General features: G+C 39.6%; 1 protein-coding gene across 3 annotated transcripts in view; it reads left to right on the top strand.

Annotated features, from left to right (window-relative positions):
• The window catches only part of CRIM1 (cysteine rich transmembrane BMP regulator 1), a 159,528-nt gene that overhangs the window by 30,824 nt on the left and 113,637 nt on the right, over window positions 1-15,067 (top strand). The window contains exon 1 of one of the 3 annotated variants that reach the window (XM_063305829.1): window positions 12,640-12,711. The exons of the other annotated variants lie outside the window; for them this stretch is intronic. The gene's annotated coding sequence lies outside the window, so the exon portion shown is untranslated. Of the gene's footprint in view, window positions 1-12,639; window positions 12,712-15,067 lie in introns of those variants that run through there. 3 annotated transcript variants of the gene reach the window in all.

Raw genomic sequence — 15,067 nt, 5'->3', positions numbered from 1 at the left:
TGTGAGCAGTTAAAATGTCATAAAACCATAAATAAAAGTTTGAATTTTCCAGAACTCTAACTCAGGGTGTTTGGTTGGTGAGTGGGTAAGTGGACTGTGAATGGTGTGATAGTTTCCCTGTTCTCCAATCTATGTCCAGTGTGTGCAAAAACATTTTATTTGGCCTTTATCCTACTGGGATCTTAGATTCACTTTAATGAGTCAACGCAGCTGCTTGTTTGTTCATCTGTCTTTTTAATGGTAGTTTTAAGCATAGGTAATGCTCCCAAAATGAGTGTAAGTCTTGAAATATATGATGTGAATGGTCGAAAGAGAAATCTGAAACTATAACATTTTATAGTTGCTTCATGTTTTCCATCCAGTGTTGTAGTCTTAGCAATTGAAATATAACTGCTTGGATTGAGTAGGGGGAGTTGACTGTTGAACTCTTGATTAGATCCCCATTGGAATCCAGTCCCATGCATTTCCTATTTGCCATAGGAGAAGATCCCAATGTTATTTCCTTTAGGACCACTCCATGGAGAGAGGGTTAAAGCCCTTCTCCCTCTGCCATAATCTTGATTTGGTTACTCCCTGCATCTGCTATTGATTAGAGAGTGGGGGAAAGTGCAAAGGTAAACAATATGAATTTAGCTTGGCACTGTGATATGGCCCTTTTTTAAATTCAACAACACATAAAAAATAAAGCAAAGTAATATTTACATAAAGGAGAAACATTAATTGTAAAGACAGATATTTGAACCAAAATGTGTAAAATGCCCACATAATAAAAATATGTCATTGTGTCTTCCCTAACATTGGTCTCCAACATACAAAATGTAGAACAAGTTTATAGCTTGTTAAATTTGATTCATTCTGTGGTAATCAGCTTGTTACTTGCACGTGAAAGAGATGTCCAATTCACCTGCCTATTAAATGTTATTAATAACAGGCTTTATTCATGATCAAAGTCAAGCTCTCATATTGCACAAGTGTTATAGTGTGAGAGGTATGGTAATGCACCTGGTGAAGAACGCTAATTTGTGGTTTTCTTTAGAAATACAACTTACTAGCAGAAGAAAGAAATGGAGCATGAGAGAGGATGAGAATATCTTGGTCAGTCAGTCTGATTTTAATGTTCTCTGGCATATAATAAGAAAAATGATGAATAATATAAACAAATACTGAGAAATACAGATGAATAATATTGAGTATTTTAATGTATTGCAATTATGAATGTTGAGTGAAAGAGCTGGAGAGAATACATTCTACTGGCTATATTGTAAATAGGTTAGCATTTTACTACAAAAAGGGAGTTCACTGCTATAACACCATTGCTTAGAAATGTAGTGAAACATTATGGTTAACTTTCCATAGTTGTTGCCATGTATGATTCTTCTCAAGTTGATGTTTTCTATATGTACATGGAAGCTAAGTGTATTAAATGATTCTGTATTTATAGAATTGTACACAGTTCATTATTTTACAGGAATGCACATCATTGTGAATGAAATGTTTAGCACAGTTTCAAGATTTCTGATTTTATCTTTAGCAAAACTTGTAATGTATCAGGAATTTTTTCAGTTCTTTACAACTCTGACTACCGGAGAGATCCAGTTTGGTGTAATGTTCAAAGCGTTGTATCAGAAACTGGGAGACCATTCATTCTAATCCTCCTTTAGGCACAGAAGCTAACTGGGTGATTTTAGGCTAGTCACTTAGCCTAGCCCACCTCAAATAATTGTGGGGAAAATTGGATGTTGTTTATTAGTTTAGTCGCTTCCGACTCTTTGTGACTTCATGGACCAGCCCACGCCAGAGCTTCTTGTCGGTCATCAACACCCCCAGCTCCCCCAGGGACGAGTCCGTCACCTCTAGAATATCATCCATCCACCTTGCCCTTGGTCGGCCCCTCTTCCTTTTGCCTTCCACAATCCCTAGCATCAGCATCTTCTCCACGGTGTCCTGTCTTCTCATTATGTGGCCAAAGTATTTCAGTTTTGCCTTTACTATCATTCCCTCAAGTGAGCAGTCTGGCTTTATTTCCTGGAGGATGGACTGGTTTGATCTTCTTGCAGTCCAAGGCACTCTCAGAATTTTCCTCCAACACCACAGTTCAAAAGCATCTATCTTCCTTCTCTCAGCCTTCCTTATGGTCCAGCTCTCGCAGCCATATGTTACTACAGGGAACACCATTGCTTTAACTATGCGGACCTTTGCTGTCAGTGTGATTTCTCTGCTCTTAACTATTTTATTGAGATTTGTCATTGCTCTTCTCCCAAGGATTAAGCGTCTTCTGATTTCCTGACTGCAGTCAGCAACTGCAGTAATCTTCACACCTAGAAATACAAAGTCTTTCACTGCTTCTACATTTTCTCCCTCTATTTGCCAGTTATCAATCAAGCTGGTTGCCATAACCTTGGTTTTTTTGAGGTTTAGCTGCAAGCCAGCTTTTGCACTTTCTTCTTTCACCTTCATCATAAGGCTCCTCAGTTCCTCTTCGCTTTCAGCCATCAAAGTGGTATCATCTGCATATCTGAGATCGTTAATGTTTCTTCCAGTGATTTTAACTCCAGCCTTGGATTCCTCAAGCCCCCCATGTAGCATGATGTGTTCTGCATACAAGTTGAATAGGTAGGGTGAGAGTATACAGCCCTGCCGCACTCCTTTCCCAATCTTAAACCAGTCCGTTGTTCCGTGGTCTGTTCTTACTGTTGCTACTTGGTCGTTATACAGATTCTTCAGGAGGCAGACAAGATGACTTGATATCCCCATACCACTAAGAACTTGCCACAATTTGTTATGGTCCACAAAGTCAAAGGCTTTAGAATAGTCAATAAAACAGAAATAGATGTTTTTCTGAAACTCCCTGCTTTTTCCATTATCCAGCGGATATTGGCAATTTGGTCCCTAGTTCCTCTGCCTTTTCTAAACCCAGCTTGTACATCTGGCGATTCTCGCTCCATGAATTGCTGAAGTCTACCTTGCAGGATCTTGAGCATTACCTTACTGGCATGTGAAATGAGTGCCACTGTTTGATAGTTTGAACATTCTTTCGTGTTTCCCTTTTTTGGTATGGGGATATAAGTTGATTTTTTCCAATCTGATGGCCATTCTTGTGTTTTCCAAATTTGCTGGCATATAGCATGCATTACCTTGACAGCATCATCTTGCAAGATTTTGAACAGTTCAGCTGGGATGCCGTCATCTCCTACTGCCTTGTTATTAGCAATGCTTCTTAAGGCCCATTCAACCTCACTCTTCAGGATGTCTGGCTCTAGCTCACTGACCACACCGTCAAAGCTATCCCTGCTTTATTATCCTTCCTATACAGGTCTTCTGTATATTCTTGCCACCTTTTCTTGATCTCTTCTTCTTCTGTTAGGTCCTTGCCATCTTTGTTTTTGATCATACCCATTTTGGCCTGGAATTTATCTCCGATGTTTCTAATTTTCTGGAAGAGGTCTCTTGTCCTTCCTATTCTATTGTCTTCTTCCACTTCCATGCATTGCTTGTTTAAAAATAATTCCTTATCTCTTCTGGCTAACCTCTGGAATTTTGCATTTAATTGGGCAAATCTCCCCCCATCACTGTTGCCTTTTGCTTTCCTTCTTTCTTGGGCTACTTCTAGTGTCTCAGCAGACAGCCATTTTGCCTTCTTGGTTTTCTCTTTCTTTGGGATGTATTTTGTTGCCGCCTCCTGAACAATGTTGCGAACTTCTGTCCAGAGTTCTTCCGGGACCCTATCTACTAAGTCCAGTCCCTTAAATCTATTCTTCACCTCCACTGCATATTCCTTAGGAATATTAGTGAGCTCATATCTAGCTGATCTGTGGGTCTTCTCTAATCTCTTTGATCCTAAACTGTGCAAGAAGAAGTTCATGATCGGAACTACAGTCAGCTCCAGGTCTTGTTTTTACCGACTGTATAGATGTCTGCCACCTTTGGCTGCAAAGGATGTAGTCAATCTGATTTCGGTGTTGTCCATCTGGTGAAGTCCATGTATAAAGCCGTCTCTTAGGTTGTTGGAAGAGAGTGTTTGTTATTCAGAGTGAGTTGTCTTGGCAAAATTCTATCAGCCTATGTCCTGCTTCGCTTTGTTCTCCCAGGCTGTGCTTACCTGTAATTCCAGGTGTCATTTGACTGCCCACCTTAGCATTCCAGTCTCCTGTGATGAAAATAACATCTCTTTTAGGCGTGTTGTCCAGTGGGTGCTGCAGATCCTCATAGAACTGCTCTACTTCAGCTTCTTCAGCATCTGTGGTTGGGGCGTATATTTGGATCACTGTGATGATAGATGGCTTGCCCTGAATTCGAATTGAGATCATGCTATCATTTTTTGGATTGTATCCAAGCACTGCTTTAGCCACTTTACTATTAATTATGAAGGCTACTCCATTTCTCCTGTGGTCCTCTTGTCCACAGTAGTAGATCTGGTGGTCATGTGATGTGAAGTGGCCCATTCCAGTCCATTTCAGTTCACTGACACCCAAAATGTCTATGTTTAATCTTGACATCTCACTACTAACCACATCCAATTTGCCCTGGCTCATAGATCTTACATTCCAGGTTCCAATAGTGTGTTGATCCTTAGAACATCGGATTCGCCGTTCACCACCAGCACCGTCACCGGTATACCATCGGAAAATAGGAAGCATTAAGTACTCCACCTTGAATTGTAAGATATAAATCAGATAGATAAATAAATAAATATTGCTGAGACTATTGGGAATTAGATATGAAAGTTCACAAATGTTACCGTAGCTATATAATCACTAACATTGATATGAAATATAACTCTCATGGGAAGAAAAAGGAGAATTTCACAATATTTAGAAAACGAGTTTAGTGTTCTTTATTTTTTATTTATCTTTTAAGGGAGAAGAATCTTTCGACTCTGGGATTTTCCAGATTCCAGTCTTGTGACCTTCTTTTTTGCCACTGTAATAAATCTGAAAATTCGAATCTTTTATATAGAACAAGTATGCAAAGTAAATGTGTGCTAATTAATTAATTAATTAATTCTCTGCCGCCCATCTCGTGTACAACAACTCTCTGAACAGCAGTCTTCCTTTCCTGCATTTAGCCCATGGTTCCGCTTGTATTTCCTACCCTTGTCTTGCATTGTTTGTTGTTCAGATATATGCCTGGATCCAATTATGTGTGGTCATGTTTCTCAGTTACTCATAACAGAGCAAATGTAATGAACATTTTAGTAGCTGAACCTTCCTCACCTTGGTGGTAGGTGACCCTTTCCTGCTTTGCAATCTCTTAGGGTGGCTGAAATATTAGAGTTGATTGGCTTCCTGCCAGAGAGAGAAAAATACCCTTTGTTATGTAATTGTAACAGGCTGAAGCTTAAAGTTTTTAAACTTTAAAGTTTAAAGCAATCTGAATATGGTGGGAATCAATGTCTACCATAATTGGAAGCCTTCACATTGGAGAATGCTTGCTTAATTAAATGAATTCAGTACTGTTGCATATATGTGGAGTCTTAAAGCAGTGACAGTAGTGAGTCTTAAAGCAGTAATTGTGTAACAGTAGAACTATAAAAAAAACCCGTTCGTAGGAACGTATGCTTGGAAAATAAAGTATATGTAACCTGAGTTTTAAGGGATGCGGTGGCGCTGTGGGTTAAACCGCTGAGCTGCTGAGCTTGCCAATCGGAAGGTCAGCGGTTCGAATCCACATGACGGGGTAAGCTCCCGTTGCTAGTCCCAGCTCCTGCCAACCTAGCAGTTCGAAAACATGCAAATGTCAGTAGATTAATAGGTACCACTTCGGCAGGCAGGTAACGGCATTCCGTGTAGTCATGCCGGCCACATGACCACGGAAGTGTCTGCGGACAAACGCCGGCTCTTCGGCTTTGAAACGGAGATGAGCACCTCCCCCTAGAGTCGGACACGACTGGACTTAATGTCAAGGGAAACCTTTACCTTTACCTAACCTTAGTTTTAATGGGCTATGTTATTAAAGCCATAAAATTATGGTACAATCATCAGATTGACTGTTGTGTAGTGCAGTGATGCTTGTTCCTGAGCAGCTGACTTGTTCATACAGTACATCTATTAAATGCCATGGGTGGATGTAAGGGGGAACATGTAATTTTTATTTGTCCAGATGTAAATCCCATCTGAGCTATCATGTTCTATCCTCCTGGCTCCAAAGTTAATAAAACACTCATCCAGTGTATATAGATTAACCAGTTAGCTTTCATTTATTTTTTTCTTAATATGTTCAGAACTGTCAAGCTCTGTGGAGTGGAATCTGATTATCATACTAAGAATTTACACTTGAAATAGAAAGGAATTAAGTTAATCATGGTGTCTTAAATTCCTTTCAGTTTAAAGCAGTGTTTTTCAAACTTGGCAACTTTAAGATGAGTGGACTTCAACTCCCAGAATTCCCTAGCCAGCATGCTTTTCTGCTGAATGGAAAACTGGCCCATTGTATCCAGAATGGATTTCAGATTCTCACTTCGGTCACATATGCCAATGGCTAGACTATACAACTTTAAGCATTTCTCTTTCAGAAGGAAGCAGTGCTGAGTTCAATGGGACTTACTGCATGGTTAGTACATAGGATTATAGGAAAAGATTAATTAAAGGCTGCCTAGGCAGTTCTCTGTACTTCAGAAAGAAATTTTTAGCATTATAGCACCTTACTAATTGAACATTAGGAGAAGGGGAAATGGTTTTCACAGTTTAAAGAGCATTAAGAACTTTAGGGAAGGGGGGAGATTGAAATTGTATATAAAGTTTATCATAATCCTGCTTTATTATTATAACACCGAGTTAAAAGTATAAAGCTTTCTACTTTGTACTGTTTATAAAGGTCCTTTACAGTTTGGGGAAGGAATAGTTGGAACGCATACTCATCGACATTATAGCAAGGACAGTAAATAAAGGAAGGGTATACCATCTGGGTTTAAAAACGGAATTGTAGATGTTTTTATTATTCTCAGAAAGAGAAAAAAGTAAAAAAAAAAAAAAGATCTCTTGTGATGAGTGGCAAATATCTCACTTTTATTTCTGTTTTTTAAAAATCTGATTTATATGTGCTGATATGAGTTGATTATGCTCAGTATCTCAGATGGCACCAGCGTTTCTGTGAACCTATATCTAGGTCCCTCTTTTGTGTATTAGAGCTGCTTCCTTCATATCAGCTTATCAAATAATTAAATTCTCATAAGTTGCAGATTTGTAGTGTCTTCCTTTAAAATGTTGGCAGGAATCCAGTTTTTAGTGCCTTTAACTTTTCAAACCTTAGCTTAATATAAACGGTATTTAGGACTTTGCAAAAAAAGTTGCCAAAGCAGATATTGACAATACATTAAGTAGAATGGCTATAGAATTGTTTTTCTGACTTTTGTGCAGATGATACATTTTCTTTGAAGTTAAAGTTTTCTTTGAAGTTGGGCTGCTCTTCAGCCTAAAGATGAATAGGAACTCTGTGTGATTACTTCATTCACAGGGTTCAGTTTTGGATACTCCTGACTGACAGTCTTATGCATTAGTTAAGGTAACAGTGCTACCATCAAATCAGATGATAAAAAGACTATATGATTGCCTCTCATAAACCGAATAATTGAAATGTTACTGTCTGAATACCATGTAGATACAGGAAACTTACATATGAAAATTGCATGTTCATATTTTGAAACTGGAGCCAAAACATCTGGAACATTAAGGTTCTTCAAAGTACAGTCATTGTTTGATTCTGTTATTTTATTACATTCTATTACTGGAACAGTTTTTTTTTCCCCCCATGCGTTAGCGTAGTACACTAAAACTAAACAGATGTCATCTGTAGGTTTTCTCATTGTCCATTTATATACTTGAAAGAACCGTAGATTTCTACTTCAGGAACTTTCAACCCTTGAAAAATTGCTTAATATTATATTTACCTGAAAGAAACATACTCCTGATAACTCTAATCCTCCCCACCCACCCAACTGAAGCTGTACAGAAATAATTCATTATGAATAGTGTCATTGACTTTGCATCATGACTTAAAGTCCACCAGGAATGTTTATTTTCATGTAGAGCTGCTAAAGTGGCACCAAATTACAAAGAGTTCTCTAGCTCTTTTCTCTAGCTCTTAAACTACGCTTCTTTCAGCATACTTTCTTTTACTTTCCCAATAGGAAAAGGTAGCGGCAAAGCTTAAAGCCTGAACAAAAACTCTGGGGTTGATGTGCAGATTTCCATCCCTTCCTTATCACTGCAATTTTCTGTTCCATTATACTGTACTCCCATTCCAGTGCAACTGAAGAAAAGCAGAATGTCCTGGTTCATCCCTTCATGACAAGTAGCACCACAACAAATATCTGTACACAAATGTGAAACAAACCCTGATTTTTAAGGTGGATTACTGGGGGGGGGGGGCAGGTTTCTTTTCGGTAAATTTAATGGCAAACATTTATTTCATTGTAAATCTAAGAATAAAATACATTATAAATGTAGAACATGTTACCTATTCTTCCTACTGTTAAATGTAGATCTAAAAGTAGTGATTTTGTAGTTAAAACAGTAATTATCAGTAATTATATGTCTTCCAGGATATTTAAAAAATTAGTTTCTTCAATGCCCTGTTTTAATCAGGATATATGTTCCCCTAGAATTGAACAATCATTTATTTAGCTTCTCTTTAGAGCTCTGTAGTGCTGACAAGGCTTTCTTGTCATTTTTTCAATTATTTTTATTTCCCTGAAATATTTAAAGTTAAAAGGAAAATTGTTTCTGTCATTGATTAATTTCCTCAGTTTCTGTCTGTGAAACATTTTTTTAAAAGTATAGACTTGCCATTTATATAAAACAAAAAATAATATTTGTAGGAATGTTTTAAAACAAGTGGCCGGTTGTGAGACCATTTTTCAGTTGGGTTCCCGAGAGCAGTTGGGAGTGTTGCTGCTGTACCAACCTCCCTGCTGCATAGCAACCCCCCTGCCTAAGCTGCTGGAGGCCGTCTCGTGGTTGGCGGTGGAGTTCCCCAGGCTTATGGTTCTGGGGGACTTCAACCTGCCATCCCTGGGGCATGCCTTGGAGGCACCGTGGGAGTTCATGGTTTCCATGGCAGCCATGGGCCTGTCCCAGATTATTTGGGACCCAACTCAAGACAGCGGCCTCATGCCGGACTTGGTTTTCTTGTCAGAGCAGTGGCAATGTGATCTGAGTGGAGAGTTAGATCTGTACCCATTGTCATGGTCAGATCACACCCTGGTGGCCCTGAGATTCTCCTGGGCTACCCCACTCCGCAGGGAGGCAGGACCCATTAGATTGGTCCACCCCCAGCAACTGATGGACCCAAGGGAATTTCAGAAGGAGCTGGGGGTTATACCCAAGGATCTAATCCACGGTTCAGTGGAGGCCCTGGTGGCTGCCTGGAATAGGGAGGCAGCCGGGGCCTTGGACAGGATCACGCCTGTGCGACCTCTCTTGCTCATCGAACCCGGCACTCCCTGTGGATTATGGAGGAGTTGTGGGTTCTGAAGAGGGTCAAGAGACATCTAGACCACCCCTGGAAGAAGACAAAGACCGAATCCAACCAAATACAAGCTAGAGCCACTATTAAGGCCTACCTTGTGGCAGTAAGAGTGATGAAACATCAATATTTCTCCGCTCTTATTGCGTCCGCAGAATGCTGCCTGACAGTCCTGTTTAAGATTATTCTATCCCTTTTGGATAAGGTGGATTCGGTGATCCACCTACAGGGCCGTGCGGAGGAGTTTTCTGAGCATCTGCAGGGTAAAGTCACTCGAATCCGTTCCAAGTTGGACTCTAAGCGTGAGGCACAGTCTGAGGAGATGCCAAGGGAATGTATTTACCCAGTTATCTAGGAGCAGGTTGATCCTGTTGGACCTAAGGAAGTGGACAGGATCCTCCGGACTGTGAATGCCACCACATGTCATCTAGACCCATGCTCTTCCTGGCTGGTGAAGGCAGCCCAGGAGGGGACATGTGGTTGGGTCCAAGCAATGGTTAATACATCCTTGAGAGAGGGGGTGTTTCCGGCTGCCTTCAAGGAGGCGCTGGTACACCCCCTCATCAAGAAACCATCACTGGACCCTACTGTGTTGGACAATTTTTGTCCTGTCTCCCATCTCCCCTTTCTGGGGAAGGTAGTTGAGAAAGTGGTGACTTTACAACTCCAGAGGATTCTGGATGAAACAGATTATCTAGACCTCTTCCAGTCAGGTTTCAGGCCTGGATATGGGACGGAAACAGCCTTGGTCGCACTTATGGATCTCTGGTGGGAGCGGGATGGAGGGAGTGCATCCATCCTGGCTCTTCTTGACCTCTCAGCGGCTTTCGATACCATCGACCATGATATCCTTTTGGGTCGGCTCAGGGAGTTGGGGGTAGGCAGCATAGTTCTGTGCTGATTCACCTCCTTCCTCCAGGGCTAGTCCCAATCAGTGGTGATAGGGAGCAAGAGGCCCAACCCTCTGCCCCTCCTTTGTGGGGCGCCGCAGGGTACTCTCTCCCTCCTTTTTAACATCTACATGAAACTGCTGGGTGAGATCCGTCATCACGGAACGAGGTATCATCAATATCCTGATGATATTCAATTATGCATCTCCATCCTGGGTGAGGTTAGTGATGCGGTGGCTGCCCTTTCTCAGTGCCTGCGGGTTGTGGGGGTCTGGATTGGGAACAACAGGCTTCAGCTGAGCCCTGATAAGTCGGAGTGGCTGTGGGTTGACAGCTCCTTGGTATCCAGGAAGTTATCATCCTTACTTCTGGATGGGGTTGCATTGCCCCAGGCAGACCCGGTGCATAACCTGGGGATTCTTTTGGACTCACAACTCCTGCTCAAAGGGCAGGTGGCAGTCATGGCCAGAAGAGCCTTTGTGCAACTCCATGTTGTGTACCAGTTACTTTCCTGGATTGAGGTGCCCTCCAAACAGTCACTCATGCCCTGTTCATCTCCCATAGAAACTACTGCAATGTGCTTTACATGGGGCTACCCTTGAAGAGTATCCAGAAGCTTCAACTGGCCCAGAATGCGGCCATGCAGGCAGTTATTGGTGCCTCAAGATCGGTGCATGTAATGCCACTGCTGCACAAGCTGCACTGGGTGCCAGTTTGCCTCTGGGTCCAATTCAAGGTGTTAGTTATGACCTTTAAAGACTTACATGGCATGGGGCCAGGTTACCTGAGGGACCGTCTCATCCCCATAACATCGACCCATCCCACCCATTCATGCAGAGAGGGCATGCTACAGATCCTGCCAGTAAGGGTATTCCACTTGGCGGGGTCCAGAAGGCAGGCCTTCTCTGCAGTGGAACCCGCCCTCTGGAACATTCTGCCCCCAGAGGTGAAGCAGGCCCCTTTGCTCCTGGGCTTCTGGGAGAACTTGAAGACCTGGTTCTGCTGCCTCGCTTGGGGTAGAAGAGGCAATAGTTCCTCCTGGGGTTGGCTAGTATCATAGAAACCTCCCCAAGAATGACATCTTCGCTTCTTGGATTCTGTATTTATTTTATTTTTATTTATACTGGCTGTTGTTATTGTAATTATATTTTTATGGTTTTAATTATGGATTTTATTATGAACTGCCCAGAGTCCCCCTTTTTGGGGAGAGGGGCGGTGATATAAATTTGAAAAATAAATAAATAAATCCCATTTTTCTATATAAAGTAAATTTGAAGCAGATTGCTTAACTGAACAGTGATTCAAGCATGTTTGCTACTTAGAAAGAGTTCATATGGCTGGTCTATTATTCTGTCTTCCACAAGAGTAGAAATATTGCTATCGGGTAAAGATAATTATTCTTGAGTGGTGCCTAATTTTTATATAAAGATGGGGTCTAGAGTCTTTGAAACTTAAGTCTGATGAATTCACTGCACATTCTAGATGGCTTAAAGTAAGAGTCATCTCTATTATCTTGTATTTTGATTATCTTTTTTTATTGGGAAATGTTTCAGAGTTTGCCTTTGCCAAGATAACAGAAGCACTTTTGCTTCACAGCTGTATCAGAATCAACTCTCAGTCCTAGGGTGAAGCAAATATATTGCAGTTGATCTTCACAGACTGGGTATGAGATGTTCTTCCTCTAGATTATACCACTAACACTTTTTTCAGCTGAAGAAATAGGTAGGTAGAAACATCCTAATCTGAAATTTCTTACACGCAATTAAATGAGATTCTTAGAGTGGAGTGTACATAGTAAAGTCTATCATACTGTGACTTATGCTAGTTACTTTTAAAAAAAACTTGTACACAAAATGTATCTTAACACAGATGTATAAATGAATAGGTATATCTATGATATATAGACTTATTGCTGTAGTTGGAAGGTTATTGTATATTCAGATAGGGAAATTATGGCTCTTCTTTCTGCTGATGATACTTAACTATTATGTGTGGTCCTTGGGTGGTGACTGAGCTATTATGGAGAAGTCCTCTTCTATAGTAAAATTCTAATTTCGATTAGAAGGAGATGAAATTGATAAATGGAATTCCTACATGAACTTTTTTTACCCTGTTCTCCAAACATCTACAACATTGCTTTAATAAGCTTATCTCCCTCAAGTGAACTTTAGTGAGATTTTTGTATCACATTTGATTCCAAAAAAATCTTTTAACTGATGTGGAAGAGGGCAAGGTGATACCCTGTGATGTTCTTGATTGACAATTCTTTTGCTTCCTGGTAGGTGGAGCCATTACGCTTAGTATAAGGACTCAGTTGTAGGCTGAAGGAAGAGGAAGACTACTGTTAAAAGAACTGCTGGTAAGTTTACCTTTCTTTGGTACAGATCTTACAAAAGATGATGCAGAAGACTTGCTGCATGTCAGAACTGAAGACTCCTTACTAACACCTTTCAGGAATCATGTAGTAGATTCAGTAGCAAATTTAAAATGGAACGACTTGTATCAACATACTGAATATTCTATAGAAGATTAGTTGATATGCTTCTTAGAGAATTTATGGGGAGGCCTGGGAGACTTGTGGGGCTTATGTGGTCACTTGTATTTTATATGCAGGCCATAGTACTTGCCTGCTTCATCTTTTGGTTAATACGAACTATAATGTACGTACAGACTGACCTATCACTGATACAGAGACCAATTTTGGTCTTGTTTTTTCCCCTATTGTTTGGTATAATCATCACGTACAAAACCACGACCGTGGATTTGTGCAGTAAAAGAATTTTGTATTTAGATTATCAAGAACCTTTCTAGCATTACTGCATACAGAGTGATATGATTGTTTCAGCACTAAGTATTGGCCCTATTTCTTTTTTTTAATAAATTTTATTAAAAGTTTTATAAAGAACTGACACAACCTAATAAAGAGGAAGAGAGGGAGGGAGGGAAAAGAATTAGAAAGAACTTCCGATTTCCTTTGCAGCAAATATAAGTTCAATTACAAAATTATCTCGTACTCTATGATTACAAAAAAAGCTCACTTTTTTCTATTATCTTTTTTTTTAATCGTCAAAACCACAAATCATAAGTGGATTTTTTTCTGTTTCAGGCAAAAAGTCTATAAGGGATTCCAGTCACCCATAAACGTAGATACTGGTTTTTCTCTGATCAAATAAGTTAATTTAGCCATCTCTGCAAGTTCCATCATCTTCACCAACAATTCCTCCATTGTGGGTAGTATCAGACCTTTCCATTTTTGAGCATGTAATAGTCTCGCTGCAGTTGTCATATACAAAAACAAAATTCCATGACTTTTTTCTAGTTGCCTGTCCATTAGTCCCAAAAGAAAAGTCTCTGGATTCAATTGTACTTTAATCTTTAAAATCTTTTGAATTAATATATGTATTTGTATCCAATTTTTTTTGGTTTTTTTACTTGTCCACCAAATATGATGAAATGTCCCTTCATGTTGTTCACATTTCCAGCAAAGATTCAAAGTATCTTTATACGTTCTAGACAATTTCTCTGGTGACAAATACCAATGATACATCATTTTATAAAAGTTCTCTTTAAGGTTAAAACATGATATAAATTTCAATCCTTTCAGCCACATACTTTCCCATTATTCCAAGTACTGGCTTTATTTCCAAAGTGAATTGAATCCAGTCTTGCCACCTTCCCTTTAAAATGCTTCCTACTGGGGAGCCTGTGATTTGCCTTGTAATAAGAGTCAAATCCTAGATAGATAGATTGATAGATTGATAGATTGATAGATTGATAGATAGATGATAGATAGATGATAGATGGATGATAGATGGATGGATGGATGGATAGATAGATAGATAGATAGATAGATAATGTGCCATCAAGTCGTTTTCAACTCTTAGTGTCCACAGAGATTTTCTCCATTTTCTCCAGTCAAATCCTTACTTGCATTGAATTTATCAATAGAGTGTGGCATTATAGGCCTGTTAGCAGTAGAAACTGATTCTCTTCCTTCCTCCTAATATCTCAGTTGCTGTATTGCTTTAGTTGACAGTATGGCACAATAATTGTATTTGAGAGGAATGCCCTTTAATGTACTAAAATCAGTGAAATCTGTGTTCATTTGTTTTTTTCCTCTTGATGTTTGAATTGATTGAATTGGATCTAAAAAGAGATTAATCTGAGTAGGGTGTCTTGGTAAGATTGAGAAAGATTGAACTGGTATGTAGTCACCTAACAATTGTAAAAATAAATAGGAGTTGTCTATATTCAGTTTTGGGGGAAAAAGCATATCTGGCTCTTTTATACTGTACCTTGATATAAAAGAGAAGGAAGAACTGGAAATCTTTTGCAAATGATTGGTTTTAGCCACAATGCAACGTCTATTCCATTTTTATAGGATTACATAATACGAGTCTTGTGGAATACAGTATAATCAGCAGTATGGTTTCCAAGTATATAAGAAAACATTTCAGTAGAGCAGATGCTAGATATATTGTTGAATCTATTGAAGGAAAACCTTCAAAAAGCTGTATGACAATGGATTAGAAATATTAAGATTTCCTAGTACTGTTGTCATGTTTTAAGGAAAAATCTTTGCTTTCATAAGGATTTACTGGTGTTTTAAGCTGTGATTCTGGACTCATTTGAAGCAGTCTTTGTAGTAACAAATTAGATGATCATATCTGATATCTGTCTAGTTCAAGCTAGTAAATTTTTCAGAAAAACTCAGT

Source organism: Candoia aspera, chromosome 1, assembly GCF_035149785.1.
Source record: "Candoia aspera isolate rCanAsp1 chromosome 1, rCanAsp1.hap2, whole genome shotgun sequence".
Classification (NCBI taxonomy): Eukaryota; Metazoa; Chordata; class Lepidosauria; order Squamata; family Boidae; genus Candoia; species Candoia aspera.
Note: the sequence above shows the minus strand (reverse complement) of the source record. Positions and strands in the feature narration are given on the sequence as shown.